This window comes from Diabrotica undecimpunctata, chromosome 3 (genome assembly GCF_040954645.1).
Source record: "Diabrotica undecimpunctata isolate CICGRU chromosome 3, icDiaUnde3, whole genome shotgun sequence".
In the NCBI taxonomy this organism is placed as follows: domain Eukaryota; kingdom Metazoa; phylum Arthropoda; class Insecta; order Coleoptera; family Chrysomelidae; genus Diabrotica; species Diabrotica undecimpunctata.
Genome location: NC_092805.1, coordinates 81,831,387 through 81,847,708, shown reverse-complemented (window position 1 = coordinate 81,847,708; position 16,322 = coordinate 81,831,387). Strand labels below are relative to the sequence as shown.

Here is a 16,322-nt window from a genome sequence, read left to right as displayed (position 1 = left end):
CCTGTTGTACACAGTTGGAATAATAATGCATAATAAACCTAAGAAACAGTCGATAAGATGAATATATTACTTTTCTGGCAGCAAATCGATTATTTGATTTTTAAGATTTTTAGATTCTGTGAAACATCATATCTCTATAATAATTCCAGTTTTTTCATACATTGTTAAGCATTCACGCCTTAATGTATTCCTCCAATTGTCATCAACAAGTTCTTGTTTATTTTCATATTACACATCTGCAGTTAAACAAGTTCTTGTTTATTTTCATATTACACATCTGCAGTTTATCTACAATGCTAGAATTCTATCTTTTTCGGTTATGTTTTTTATTGTCGTAATTAGCTTATTGTACATTGTGTATATTGTAGTGTCTCATGAGTTACCTTGCCTTGTTACAAAGTAAAGTTCGCTTCATTTTCTTTACAAAGTATCGCTTATTATATCACAATAACTGTGGTACCTCGAAGGAGTACCAATCCGACAAAAAATAATTTTTTTTTTTTAAATAAAAACCCATCCACTTAGCATTGGAACTGACGACCACTTAGTTTTTAAGCTCAGACCAGTACGGTGACGTTCTTATCATTGCGCCACCAAAGCGTTCCCGTTTTTGTTATAGTCTCTACTGTTACGGTATAAATAATTTGAGTAAAGCCAAATCTATTTTGACTACATATTAAAACTAGAAGTAACAAAAGAACAAAGAAACTACTGAAAAGTATAATCGGACCCATGTCCTCAAATATAATTTTGTTGCCATTTACAGAGTAGGTATCAACTATTCATTGAAGGTGACTTATCGCTATAGGTATATTTTACACTATCTGAATGTAGCGTTTACCTTGAATATAGAAATCCATATGTAAAGATAGAACAATATAACTGACTATCTAGCAATTATTATCTTTCGTAATGAATAAAACGTAGCAGTCAATGACTTCCTCTGTGTATAATTTTTATACGACATTGTTTTTATCGATTCTCGGATTTTAATGCATTTAATTAAGATACATTGGTACGCAACGTGCACTAAATGAAAGATATATTAAGATTTTAATCGTTTCTGTTGATAGTTGATGAAAATCTCAATAAAAAATCAAGAAGTATTAGAAACTAGTAGGTGTTGGTAGTTTTCATAGTTTAATATAAAATAATTCTGGCTGTCTCATTGGCCTTGATGTTATTCTAAGAAGGCTTAGAGAGCTCATAGTTTATAACAATTACTTTCCATAGTAGTATATTGTTTTTATATCTCCTTTATATCCATTCCACTTTATGTCTCTCTTTATATCCACTTCCACTTCATGTGTATCTATCCCTTGGTCCTCCTCCAATTTTGCTGTTTAAAATATATTTACATACTATTACCTAGCATTCACATTACATGCCTAGTCAGCGTATTTGTTGGGCTTTACTATCTTAATTATTCTATTTTCTTCGCATAGACCTTTATTTGTTTATTCTTCATATCAAATTGTTTTAAAATTTATTTCGCACCAAATATTTCTCTAAACTTATTTTTGCCAACCATCAGCTTAATATTTTTCTGGGGCTATTTTCTTAAATGCAATTTACTGTTTTTGTTGAAAATAAGATACAATTTTACTTTAAAATTAAGTTTATTTGACTTTTCGATTTTCGATTTCACTTCAGAAATCGTTCCCGAAATACAAAACATTAATAAATTAAACAAATTTGGTTTTTTTGTTCTTGGTAAAAAATTCTTCTATTTTAATTTTATCTGACTCATATTTATTTGACGTATACTATAAATTTTAAAGTAGATGACTTTCAAATGATATTGCCAATATTTTTGAATTGGATTCCTGGGACGACTTTAGTGTAAGATAGTCCATTCGAATATCGTCAGAAAAATCATAGCGTGTACAATAAACTTTTTTTAAAGTAAATTGTGGCTTATTCTTCTTTTATCTTATTTTAAGAATAATAGAGATCAACATAAATCTTATCACGTAAAATCATGTATCAGACATTGGTACTTATGGACCTAATAGGTACGCCGTAATTGAAGAAAAAGGGAAGTAATACAAATCATTAGATGAAGTAATATCACAAGTAGGTAATGCCAGAGAGATCGTGATTCTAAGTGGTTTTATTACCACAACGAGTAACAGGCAAAATCATAACGTAATAGGATCATTCGGAGAAGAAGAAAATAAAATAGAAGAAGAAAGAACAACACCAGATTATTGTACTTCATCAGAAAATGGAGAACCAATTCTGATAAATGAGAAAAAAGTTGAAGAGACAATAACCTTGTTAAAAATGTTTTTGGTTATTTAATCAATATAATTCTAAAATTCTCAATATAATGATGATTACATTTTTTTGATGATTATACCATGTTGACGCCAATGAAAGATCGAGCAGTTCCGTATGGGTTTCGTATTATTAGCTGTGTTAGGAAAATTTGAACTCTAAGGTTGACGTTCTGGAAATTTTAAATATAAGTGACGTCACTGTATATAAATTGTGACGTGCAACGTTTTTACTTTGAAAAATGGTATAGCATAAGTATGCAATGGTATAGCATAACTTACCACATCAATAAGATGTGGAAAGTCCTAGACAAAATTGTTACTTTCATTGGTGATCTGAAAGAACTGCACAAAAACTCTACTTCTAAAATTAAATTAGGAAATAAAATATCGGCCATTCACTAAATGACTAAGACAGGTATGCTGCATGTTTTTAGTTTTATTCAATACATATATACATTGATGTATGCCCTGCGACAGTGGACAGAAATGTAAGAGAATGGTACTGCTGATATGCGATACAGTACTCTACACATTACATTAATTAAATGATCAAATTGTTATTGCACAAGACAAGGAAGATTTATGTCAAGGAAAATTGTGGAAGAATATATAAAGTGGAGTCTGGAGGTCAGCATGAAAGTAACAATGACTGTGGTAACTATGTATAGAAAAGGAAGAAACTACGGAAAAACTGGAGCTGGACCAGAAAAAAATTGAAAGTTGCAAACAATGCATATACCTAGGAATTAAGCTGACTAGAACAGGACAAAATGAAGAAATTATAAAAGACCAGATAGTAAAAGGAAGGCACGTGATAGGGGCCCACAATTATGTTTTATGACAAAAAAATATGAGAGAAGATACAAAGAGACGAATCTACAATACAATATTAAAACTAGTATTAAAATATACGGCCGAAGTATGGGAATTGACCAAAAACTATAAAACCAAATTATTAAGTACTAAAATAGACTTTTCGAGGAGAGCAGCAAGATGATCTCGATTAGAATACATAAATAACGATTTTAGGGGACAAATCGGAGTATAAAGGAATATAATAGGCGATATAGAAAAACTGCAACTTGTAATATATGGACACGCCAGACGAATGGAAGAAAGCAGAATCCGAAAAAAATTAGGATTAGGAACGGGAAAGCGTATTAAGTTATGGAAACCGTTTTAATAGTAGTATTTATTTTTCTTCTAGATTTCTCGTAAAAACAACTCTCAAATTGTTAAAATTTTCTACCGCTTCAAATTCATATAATACTTCTTCGGTTTGTTATTTCTGTTTTATTTATTTATATGTTTTGTCAAACCAATTCATGTATATTTTTGTATGTTTACTTCGAATCTATATTTTGCGCGACTTTTGTTAACTTTTTAACCCCTTATTCCATTATCTTCTTAAAATAAACAAGAACGTCCATTTCTAACTCGAAACTTATTTATTGTCTTTTCTCATATTTTCACTGTAGGTATACTCTATATCTTTTAATGTTAATTTTAGCATATCTATGATTTTTTTCTGAATATTTAGATCTTTTAATGCTTCGTATAACTTGTCTCTTTAGACATTTATTTGTCAAACGTAAGTTTTTTTTCGATCAATAAAAATTGCCTGTCTTTTTTAATGTTGATAACTTTTTGCTTGCAGACCTTTTAAGACAAATATTGGATCCACCAACGCTCTATTCTTTCTAAAACCAAGGTAATACTATTCATTCGTCGTTTCAATAAGTTTATTTTTATCGGCATTGCCTTTATTGTAAGTTTAAGTGAGAACTATCCTCGTAGTTTTCGTAGTTCATAGTATATATATATATATATATATATATATATATATATATATATATATATTATTGTGATATTTAAAGTCTTGGTGCGCCAAGCAATAATTAGCTAATTCATTTTTTTTTATTAATTAAAATTATTTAAATGATATGATTATGACTCTATCACAATTTTTAATTCTTTTATCTCAGGGTTAAATTCGTGCTTCAATATCTATGCTATTACATGTGAAAGGGAAGGTCCAGAGAATACCGGAATAATAAAAAACACATATGATCTAACACTATATATTGAAATAAAAATAATGAAATAATTCACACTCAAAAGTTTTCAATAAACAAATCTCATATAAGGATTCTCAAAATTTTGTTCTCCGTACGTGAACAATCAAAATTTATGGTACAAACAATATTAATTGAAATCTCAAAATTCCGAACTATTCTAACTCTCCTAATCAAAATATTTATATCCTTTCTAAATTAAGTGTAAAAATTGTGTTATCAATAAAAGAAAAAAAAACTGCAGAAAACAAAATATCTCTCTCTGATGATGAGTGGTCCAAATCCTTGTTCCTTGTAGACTATATTATCTCCTCTCAACCGCTGCCTATGTAATCAGCAATCTTACACAGATTGTTGCAAGTATATCGTCCTTAATGATCTCCTTCAAAAGCACAAATCATTCAAATTCTGATAGCCTTTCTCCCCTCGATAAACTGAATCTCTCGTTGGCCCGAGTGACAAATGACTCTTGGAATATCTTCTCTTTACGATAAACTGAATTTCTCGTTGGCCTGAACAGTGACTCTTGGAATATAAGTAGAGAAATATGACTTACAATATTTTGCTGCTTCAGCTACTGTCAGATACACTAACTCCACAAAAACTCACTAACATTCAACACTACTGCTTGCTACTTCTTTGGAACCACCAGAGAACAATCCTGTTCCTCTTACAGACTTGGAAAATCAACTGACTATATCTTTTCTCTCTCCTCAATCTCGCTAAACTTTTTCCTACATACTTATCCCACCTTTTTCAATCTCCGCCAATCACAACTCGTCACAATTCCCCCATTTTTTCATTTCGATAACAAACAAATTTTTACCTATACTTATAAATTTCCTAAAACTTATTTACAAATAATATTTTTCTATAATTCTTAAAAACTAACAAAAACCACTTTCTATAATCCCTTCTATTGTCTTTAATCACTGCATTAATGTATTTTGAAAAACCCCGTTCAATTGTCTGTGGCTTTCACTTAAACTTATGCGGGTCACTCAAGTATAACAAAGAAATGATTTATGTATAGCTTACATTATGTTTAGTACAGGAAATCCAAGAATTTAATAACTTTCCTTCTTCGAAATGTTTGTTGTTTATTGTCCTACTTATCTGAAATATTTTAATGTTTTTGAACTTTGAAATATTTTAATCAACCCAATATTTTTCTCGATTTTACATATCATAACAAATCCCCGCCATTTGATCTGCCGAAAACTCTTTGTTAAATTTTAAAATGACAAAAGTTTTCCAGGATCAAATTATTTCACTATGTTATTAAAATCTATTCATGATATTGATAGATGTCGTGAATGTTAAAAATACCCCGTATATTTCCTGTCTCTATGTGCGCTAATTCATAACTATTTACCCCATTTTCCGTATTGACCCTATATGGACCTTCAAATATCGGCATCAATTTAGCACAAATACCATTTTGTAAATTCGACACCCTCAGTGCCTTCACTAAGACTTTATCTCCTTTCTGGAATTTGATCGGCCTTCTTCTTCGGGTTCTCTCTTGTCTTTGGAGATATTTCTCTCCACTTCGTCTCAATCTTCTTTGAACCAACTCGATCACTTCTTCGTATTGTCTGGGGGCGGTGTCTTCCCACGGTCTTGTAGGCATTGTTCCTTTCATTATATATAAAGGCGTCTCTTTGGTAACCGTATTTGGAGCACAATTCAAATAGGTCTCGATCTCAAACACTTTTCTGTCCCAATGTCGATGATGTTCTTCCGCGGCAATTCGTAGAAATTTTGTGACTTCTTGTATAAAACGCTCCGATGGGTTGCTCTGTGGATGACGGATGCTTATAAATTTTGTATTGATGCCTCTCTCTCTTAATTCCCTTTTAAAACGTTCGTTCCTAAAATATGTCGCATTGTCCAATAAAATATTGTCTGGTCTTCCCACCGTTTCTATAAAATTGTCTATCTTCCTAAGTATTTCAATTCCTTTTGTGGTTCTGTGTTCTATGTGCAACTAATATGTGTTTATTCCTTTGAGTTGTTGGTATCAAATCGCTCAACATATCAATAGCAACAATATCCAGTTTCTTCCGAGCTACGACGTTTTTTGTGACGTTTTCATTTTTAAAGTTCCTACTTTTACACTTTTGGCATGTCACACAATTTCGAGTCACCTCTTTGGCTATTGTATAGTCCTGTCGACAAATGTAGTTCTCCCTGAACATAAGCCACACCTTTCTACTTCCAATATGTCCGTTGTCACAATGTAACTTTAAAAAAACTTCTTTTGCCATTTGTTCCGTGATTACATAGAGTTCTTTACCATCGACCCTCTTAAAATATAGGTTATTTTCTTGTTCAGCCCTTTGCTTTTCTCTTTCATTCAATTCTTCCTGATTTTCCCTGATTTTGGCCAAAGAAAATAAGCCTGCTTCTTCTCTCATTATGTTCATGCCTACGTGGAGAGTTTTGTGATCCTCTTTGCGGAATTGTTCATCTCTCGTCAACGCATCAGCCAAAATATTGTCCGTTCCTTTGATATATTTAAATTCAAAATCATATTCTTGGAGTAAAAGAATGCCCCTATGAATTCTATTATTTACCAACCTATTTTTCATTATGTGTACCAACGCTGCATGGTCCGTTTCAATGGTGAATCTTGCCCCAAGTAGGTAAAAACGTAATTTGTTTACACAAAATAACACACTGGCAAACTCTAATTCAGTAACGCTGTATTTTCTCTCATACGTTTTGGTTACACGGGAAACAAAACATATTGGCACCTCTATATCGTCTTGTATCTGTGATAACACCCCTGCAAATTTTTTTATGGAAGCATCGGTCCTGAGAATGAAAGGTTGCTCATATCTTGGGTGGTGCACTCTTACAGCTGTGGAAAACGCTCCTTTTAAATTTTTGAAAGCGATTTCTTGTTCAGTTCCCCATTTCCATCTGACATTTTTCTTAAGTAATGCTATTAGCGGTATTTCTTTTGTACTGATGTCTGGTATCAGCTTTTTGAAATAGTTTACCATTCCTAAAAATCCCCGCAAAGTTTTTAAATTGGTTGGCCTAGGGTAGTTGTTTATGACTTCGATTCTATCTTCTGCAAGACTAATCCCTTTTGTGTCTAATTTGAATCCTAAATACAATACCTCTTTTTGGAAAAACTGACACTTTTGAATATTTAATTTTAATCCGGCTTGATCAAGTTCTTCGAGAACAGTATGAATATGTCGTAGATGGCTTGTTATATCCGGTGAGAAAATTAATAAATCATCTATGTAATGTACAACAAATTCTCCATGCCTATTTAAAATTGTGTGTAATGCGCGAACCAAAGCAGCGCATGCACTTTGTAGTCCAAATGGTACTACCCTAAATCGGTACACCACTTCGTCGATAGAAAAAGCGGTATAATTTCGACACTTTTCTGCCAAAGGTATTAACCAAAAACTGTGTTTCAAATCGATTTTGGAGAAAATGTGTGATCCTGTGATTCGTCCAAAAATGGCTTCTATGTTCAAAGGCGCTTCGTATTGCGCGATTGTGTGCGAATTAATGTTTCTTGCATCTAAACATAATCGCAAATCACCATTTGATTTTTTTACGCATACTATCGGGTTGATATATGGAGAGTCACATCTTTCGATCACCTTGTCTCTGATCATATTTTCAATTTCCTGTCCGACGCTTTGCCTGTATTTATATGGGATTGGATAAGTTTTAGATTTAAAATTTTCTAAGTTTTGAACTTTAAAAGAATGTTCATAATTTTTAGCCACTCGGCTTTCTTCATTAATAAGATCTCCATAATTTTCTAAAATCTTCTCTATTTCCTTCTCCATGTTTTCTCCACATATTATTTTTCTTTCATCCTCAGTTTGTTCACATGTGTTCACTGTCCGTATTACTTCTTCACAAAATTCTGGATTCTCGTCCATAATTGCCATTTCTTCTCTGTCCTCTTCCGTTATTTCTTCTTCTATTTTTTTTTATCTCTAATTTCTATCTGGTATTCCGAGCACCATGTTTCGGCTCCTTCCATTTTTCTGCTTATAACTTCCTTTTTTTCCTGCTTTCTTTTCGAACTCTTCTTCTTTTTTTTTATTCTCTTTTCCTCTTCGGATTGATTTTTTTCTTGAGCTTTCGATTTATCTTCTACCGTCATATTGATTTCTTTATGTTTTTCTTGTCCATTTATCCTTTCAGAAAATTTTCTCCTATCTGTTTCCTTTTCTTCTTCTATGTTGTCTGGTTCTGCTCTGATTTCCAGTTGATTTTCCGAAAAATTGATGGTGATATGTTTTTCACTCAATTCATCAATTCCCGCTATCATATCATGATTTAGATCTTCGATCACCACACATTGCATAATATAGAATTGGTCTCCCACTCTGATCCGTACTCCTAAACCTTCGTTTACTGTCGTCAATTTTTTATTATTTGCACCCACTAAAGCAACCCTCGGAATCTTATACACAAATCTGTCCATATTTAATTCTTTTACTAGTTTTTTATTGATTAACGAAATTTCCGATCCAGAATCAATCAGAATTTTAATCGCTTTATGTTTTATAAATGCATCTAAAAATATTAGATTGGAATTAGAATTTTGTCTTTCGTTTCCCGCCAACTGTATAAACTCTCTCGGGTGACAAAATATACCGGAGAGTTTTTTACTTTTGTTTAGTGGATGCCTTATTGAAAATCCTGTCTGGATTCATTGAATACTTCTTCTTCCTCCTTTTCTATTGCCACATGATTCATCTCTCTTCTGTTTTGTCGTTGGAATCTCTGATTATTTCTATCGTCCCTTTGTTCGTTCGTATTCCTATTCGGAGGATTTTGTGCATCTCTATTCCTGTTGTGATTTTCATTTGTTCTATTTTGTGTATCATTCCGGTTATCGTAATTTTGTTGTCTATTGTAATTATTGTAATTTCTCGGCCTATATTCGTTTGTTGATCTGGGATGTCGGTTTCTCTGGTCATAATTTGATGAATACCTTCTTTCCGGTCCATTATATTGGTCATGTTGTCTTCTATTTCTCATTTCTTTTCTTTTCGCTTCTTTTAATTGAAGGAATTGGCACAAACTATCAATATCTTGATAGTTTCTCAAAATCACGTGATCTTCCAACGTTTCCTCAAAATGTCTGCTGATCATTTCTACCAGCTGTTCGGTAGAATATTTGTATTCTAGATATTTTGAATTGTTATATATCTGCAAAGCATATCTTTCTTCAGATATTCCCATTTTTTCGTGATATTTTCCATTCTGTAGCTCTTGGTTGATTTCTCTCTGTTTATTTTTCCCCCAGAAATAGTTGAGAAATTTATTTTCAAAATCTGTCCAATTTTCAAACTCATCTTCCTTGCTTTCATACCATAACGCTGCTCCTTCTTTCAAATGGTTTCTAATTGTTTCTTTGCAATCGGCAAAATATCTAATATTTTGTAATTTGGTTTTCAAATTTTTCACAAACGGTACTGGGTGTGTTTTCCGAATATCCCCGCCAAATTGTATTTTCGCCTAGCTTGTTCCATGGATGATAACTTCTTTTCTCTCTACCCCTCTTAGTTCAATTTCTGCCATTTGTTTTTCATTTTGCTTTAATCTTCTTTCTACTTCCTTCCTGTCTTCTTGTAGCGCCATTTCAAATTTTTCTTCTAACTGTTCTAATTCCTTTTTCTGGACCGTCTTACTATCTTTCATTACATTTTCAAGTTTGCTTTCTAATTCCTCCAAATTATCTTTAATTCTCATTTCTTGTTCTTTCATATCATTTTTAATTTCATTAATCTCTTCTATTTGTTGTATCAGTTCTTTCTTTATCCCCTCAACACATCCTCTAATTTCCTGTTCATATGTTTCCAGACGCTGCTCTATATTGCTCATTGTTTGTTTTGTTTCCCGTTGGTTTTCTTCCATTTTATCCATTTTCTTTGATGTTTCATTTTGGTTTTTCTCTATTGTTTGTTTTGTTTCATCCATTTTTTGTGACTGGAGTTGCATTAGTTGTAATATTTTATCTATTCCTGATAGTTCTTTTCTCTCCTCAACTATTGTCACATTTCCTTCATTATCCGATACTTCTTCCAAAATTGTTTCATCTTCTCTGTTATCCTCCTTCCTTTCCTGCATTTTACTTTGTCTCCTTGTGACAGACATGTTGTTACTTTTTGTTATTGTTTTTGTCCCCGCCAAATGTGAAATTTTACAACACTCTATATGTTTCAGAACACGACAATATTTCTCCCCAAATGTATTAAATTTTCACGACAAATATCAAATATGCAATCAGTAAAATTCAAATAATTCAAAATAAATATCAAATGTACGATTGGTAAAGAAAATAAAATCAAATAATTCAATAGCAGTAAATATCCACTAACTACGATCAATCAATAAATCAAATTTATATTCCCTGGAAAAATTGTCAAAATACTTTCAAATTCAAATTCCCTCAATGTTATATGTTTTTATCTCTGGATCACCTGTACTTATTCCAGATCTCTTTCCCTTCCTTCAAATGTAAAGCTGCGATATTTTCAAGCCCCACGTTTTGGAAGCCAGCTATTGTGATATTTAAAGTCTTGGTGCGCCAAGCAATAATTAGCTAATTAATTTTTTTTTATTAATTAAAATTATTTAAATGATATGATTATGACTCTATCACAATTTTTAATTCTTTTATCTCAGGGTTAAATTCGTGCTTCAATATCTATGCTATTACATGTGAAAGGGAAGGTCCAGAGAATACCGGAATAATAAAAAACACATATGATCTAACACTATATATTGAAATAAAAATAATGAAATAATTCACACTCAAAAGTTTTCAATAAACAAATCTCATATAAGGATTCTCAAAATTTTGTTCTCCGTACGTGAACAATCAAAATTTATGGTACAAACAATATTAATTGAAATCTCAAAATTCCTAACTATTCTAACTCTCCTAATCAAAATATTTATATCCTTTCTAAATTAAGTGTAAAAATTGTGTTATCAATAAAAGAAAAAAAAACTGCAGAAAACAAAATATCTCTCTCTGATGATGAGTGGTCCAAATCCTTGTTCCTTGTAGACTATATTATCTCCTCTCAACCGCTCCCTATGTAATCAGCAATCTTACACAGATTGTTGCAAGTATATCGTCCTTAATGATCTCCTTCAAAAGCACAAATCATTCAAATTCTGATAGCCTTTCTCCCCTCGATAAACTGAATCTCTCGTTGGCCCGAGTGACAAATGACTCTTGGAATATCTTCTCTTTACGATAAACTGAATCTCTCGTTGGCCTGAACAGTGACTCTTGGAATATAAGTAGAGAAATATGACTTACAATATTTTGCTGCTTCAGCTTCTGTCAGATACACTAACTCCACAAAAACTCACTAACATTCAACACTACTGCTTGCTACTTCTTTGGAACCACTAGAGAACAATCCTGTTCCTCTTACAGACTTGGAAAATCAACTGACTATATCTTTTCTCTCTCCTCAATCTCGCTAAACTTTTTCCTACATACTTATCCCACCTTTTTCAATCTCCGCCAATCACAACTCGTCACAATTCCCCCATTTTTTCATTTCGATAACAAACAAATTTTTACCTATACTTATAAATTTCCTAAAACTTATTTACAAATAATATTTTTCTATAATTCTTAAAAACTAACAAAAACCACTTTCTATAATCCCTTCTATTGTCTTTAATCACTGCATTAATGTATTTTGAAAAACCCCGTTCAATTGTCTGTGGCTTTCACTTAAACTTATGCGGGTCACTCAAGTATAACAAAGAAATGATTTATGTATAGCTTACATTATGTTTAGTACAGGAAATCCAAGAATTTAATAACTTTCCTTCTTCGAAATGTTTGTTGTTTATTATCCTACTTATCTGAAATATTTTAATGTTTTTGAACTTTGAAATATTTTAATCAACCCAATATTTTTCTCGATTTTACATATCATAACAATATATATATATATATATATATATATATATATATATATATATATATATATATATATAAATATATATATATATATACATATATATATATATATACATATATATATCTTCATATATATATATATATATATATATATATATATATATATATATATTGAGATGATTGGTGTTTAAAGAAAATAATTTATAAGTTATATACTAGATAATATTAGATATAACAAGTATCTGGTTATTTTAAGAAGTTATATACTAGAGAATTTAATAAAAATTATTTATGTGAGGGCATTTTTAAGAAATTAGCATATAATAATTGTAAAAAGTTGTATTTTAATAATTATAATATTGTAGATATATTTAAGTGAGCCATGTGACTAGGCAACCAACTATACAGTGACAGATAGAAATTAATAATTAGGAATATAAAGTGGGGTTATAATAATGTTAGTTTAAAATGTTTAATTTATATATAGTTACTGATTTAAGTGTATATTCTGATCTTCTTCTTCTTCTTTTGGCATCATAACCCTGGATGGGTCTTTGCCTGTCTGGCTATGTCCTTCCATTCAGATCTCTCTTGTGCCCTTCTTCTCCATTGTCTTATGTTCATTGTTTTCAGGTCGTCTTCCACGTCATCCAACCATCTCGTTCTGGGCCTTCCTTTTTTTCGCCTTCCTATGGGCTTCCATTGTAACATTTTCTTTGTTGTTTTTGCATCGTTTTGTCTCTGCACATGTCCCAGCCATGACAGTCTTTGACTGAAGGTTATGACATTGTAAGACAAATCTTACAATGTCATAACCTTCATTTAACTCATTAACCTCGTCGTTTCTCCTGATTCTCCATGTGCCATCTTCCTCTTGTACCGGGCCATATACTTTCCTCAGTATTTTTCTCTCGAATGTCCTGAGTTGGGCTTCATCTTTTTCGTCATTACCCAAGTTTCACATCCAGTATATTCTGATCTGAAAAGCCTAAATGTCAACAAAATTATCAATAGAAAAGTAAGGAATTCTCTAGATCACCAGAGATGGCCTTGTTTGCGAAATGGTTTGTTCCAGAAAATTCAGACATGTATTTAATAGAACAAATGGAACATGATTTCTTGCTAGATGATTCTGGAACATGAAAAAAGATATAAATACCCGGTGATTTGGATTCAAGATGTCCAGTCCATTCAGTTAGTCAATCAGTTATGAGTTACAGTTACTATGATGGCCAGTTTTTTAGTATGAAAGTTAGTTAGAGTCAGTCAATCAGTTATAATTGTTCAATATAGTGAGTTAAATCAAGATTAAGAAACAGTATAAAGAAAATATTATTGAAGATAAAAAATTATGTTATGTATATTGGATAATGGAAGTTGTATTAATTGAATATTAAAATTAAATAATATATTTGGTGATTGGATATTGGTATATAGAAAAGAAGAATAAATATAAATGCTGTTTGCTGGTTTGCTTGGGGTTTTATAAATGCTGGTGAAGAAAAATATCTTAAATTGGTGGAAGCTGACAATTGGAAAAACTAATTTCACAAAAACAAGGATAACCGAAGCTGCGAAGAAGACATTGAGTGGTGATTATAATCTATACAGTGGAAAACAGTTCATTTAGGCATTCAGTGACAGAAAGGTACAAAAATTTGTTAATATAATTTAGTTAGTGTCATAACAATTTCAATTTTGAAGATAGTTTGTTTAAATTTTACATTGTCTATAGAATTTAATTAGTTTCATAAGAATTTCAATTTAAAGATAGTTTATTTTAAATTTACATTGGCTAGGTTAGATATATATGTGTTTCATAATAGATATAATAAAGATAATTTAAAAAAGTACTTACAAACTAATTCTTTGAGAACCGCGATAAAAACCCTATATTATTAAAAAATACTCATTGCTTATCATTCACAAACAATACATCATAACAATTTGGCGCCCAACGTGGGGCTCTCTATTTAAAAGAATTAGTTTGGGAAGATAAGGACTTTTCTTTCCCAGACTTGCAGCAAGACTTGCTCGGATTTGTTCATTGTCCATGTTTCACTGGCATATAATACAATAGGTCTTATTACAGTCTTATATATTCTTATCTTAGCCCTTCTAGATATGTTTTTGCTTCTTAATAATTTGTTTAGTGCAAAAATACAACGGTTACCGGCCATAATTCTCGCTTGGATTTCTTCATATTTGGTCTTCTCGTGAATGTCGCTCCTAAATACTGGAATATTTCTACTTCTTCGAATTTATATGTTTTTTCATCTGTTATTACTGTCAGATATTGTTCTTGTAGGTAATCTCTTTCTGAGACTGCCGCAGTTGAAAAGAACATCGATGTGCTAGTGACGGCGGAACCAAATCCAACAGCGGTGAAAAGAAGAGGATGGTTTGTAGATACGACCGGGAGAGCTGCTGTACGAATCTACAATAGGAAACTGCGAGTGTATGAAATTAAGCCGAAAGAAGGATATGTGATTGTTCGGATGGAGGGGGTGCGACTGGTCTGCTGTTATATTTCTCCAAACGTGACGGTGGGCGAGTACGAGATGAAGATAGACGAGATCATGCAGGAAGTGGGAAACACAGGAGGAGAATACGTAGTGCTGGGAGATTTTAACGCAAAAGCAGCGGACTGGGGATCTCCCATCACCGATGCTCGCGGCAGGATACTAACTGACTGGGTGGGTGCTCTAGACCTAGTGGTTCTGAACACAGGTCTGGAACCTACGTTTGTTAGGAGAGGTACAGGTACGTACATCGACGTGACCATGGCGACACAAGAAATAGCGGCGAAAGCAGTAGGTTGGAAGGTTTTGCCAGACTACACTGGAACTGAACATCAATACATTGAGTTCTCGATAACTGGAAAGGGGACCACTAACACGGTCCGTGCATCCGGGACGTCGGTGGGCAGATGCGGCGATGGGAATGACTGGAAAGTATACGAGGAACTAATTAAATGGAGAGTGAGCATAATGCAGGGTCAATCACCGACAGTGGAAAGCCTGGAGAGAGTCATTAAAGAAGCGATGGAGGGAAGCAAGATTGGTCGCCAAGATGTCAACAGGATGCCATATTGGTGGAATGCGGACATCGAGGCACTAAGAAATGTGTGTATAGCAATGAGAAGAAGGTTAACAAGAGCAAGAGGTAGAGCAGGAATCAACCCTGAGATCATCGAGGAGATCGAGGAACAGTACCGCGCAAGGAAGAGGGAACTGTACAGGAAAATCCGTACAGAAAAAAGAAGGCACTGGAAAGAGTTGTGTGAACAGCTGGATGAGGACATCTGGGGTCAGGGGTACAAGATCATCATGAAGAAGTTCCATGCGTATTCTCCTTACGAAATGCCTATGGATAAGAAGCTTGAGGTAACAAGAGAGCTCTTTCCGGACGGCAGATGTCATGGTGTGTGGAGGGATGAAGGAGCTGAGCGAGCTGTACCCTTTACCATGGATGAACTTATCGAGGCATTGGGTTCACTGAAGACTCGTAGGTCCCCAGGACTAGATCAGATACCACCTGAGGCGGTGAAGGGTCTAGGACGGGTGGAACCTGCGTGGCTTCTGGAACATATGAATGCACTGCTGGAAGCACAAACTTTTCCTGAGCCTTGGAGGACATCGAGGTTAATACTGCTTCCCAAAGCTAGGGAAAAGTATCGCCCCATCTGTCTGCTTCCATGCATCAGTAAGCTGTATGAAAGGATGCTGCGAGTACGCATAGACGACATGATTGAGAGGTCAGGTGGTTTATCAAGGAGGCAATTTGGTTTTTGCAAAGGGAAAAGCACGATCGATGCAATCATGAGTGTACTCGAAGCATTGCGCAACAGAGGGGATGAACATCGCTGGGCGGCTCTGCTGTTATTTGATGTTAGAATGCATTCAATACGTTGCAGTGGAACGAGGTAATGAAGGCAATGGAGGAGAGAGAATGTCCTGGTTACCTGATGAATGTGGTGGCGGAGTATCTGTCCGAGAGAAGGATTATGGTGGAAAAGGG

At 33.3% G+C, this 16,322-nt stretch overlaps 1 protein-coding gene across 3 annotated transcripts in view; it reads left to right on the top strand.

The window, feature by feature from the left end:
• Positions 1–16,322, top strand: part of Mct1 (Monocarboxylate transporter 1) — a 297,944-nt gene that overhangs the window by 4,169 nt on the left and 277,453 nt on the right. The window contains exon 1 of one of the 3 annotated variants that reach the window (XM_072526146.1): positions 3,969–3,993. The exons of the other annotated variants lie outside the window; for them this stretch is intronic. The gene's annotated coding sequence lies outside the window, so the exon portion shown is untranslated. Of the gene's footprint in view, positions 1–3,968; positions 3,994–16,322 lie in introns of those variants that run through there. 3 annotated transcript variants of the gene reach the window in all.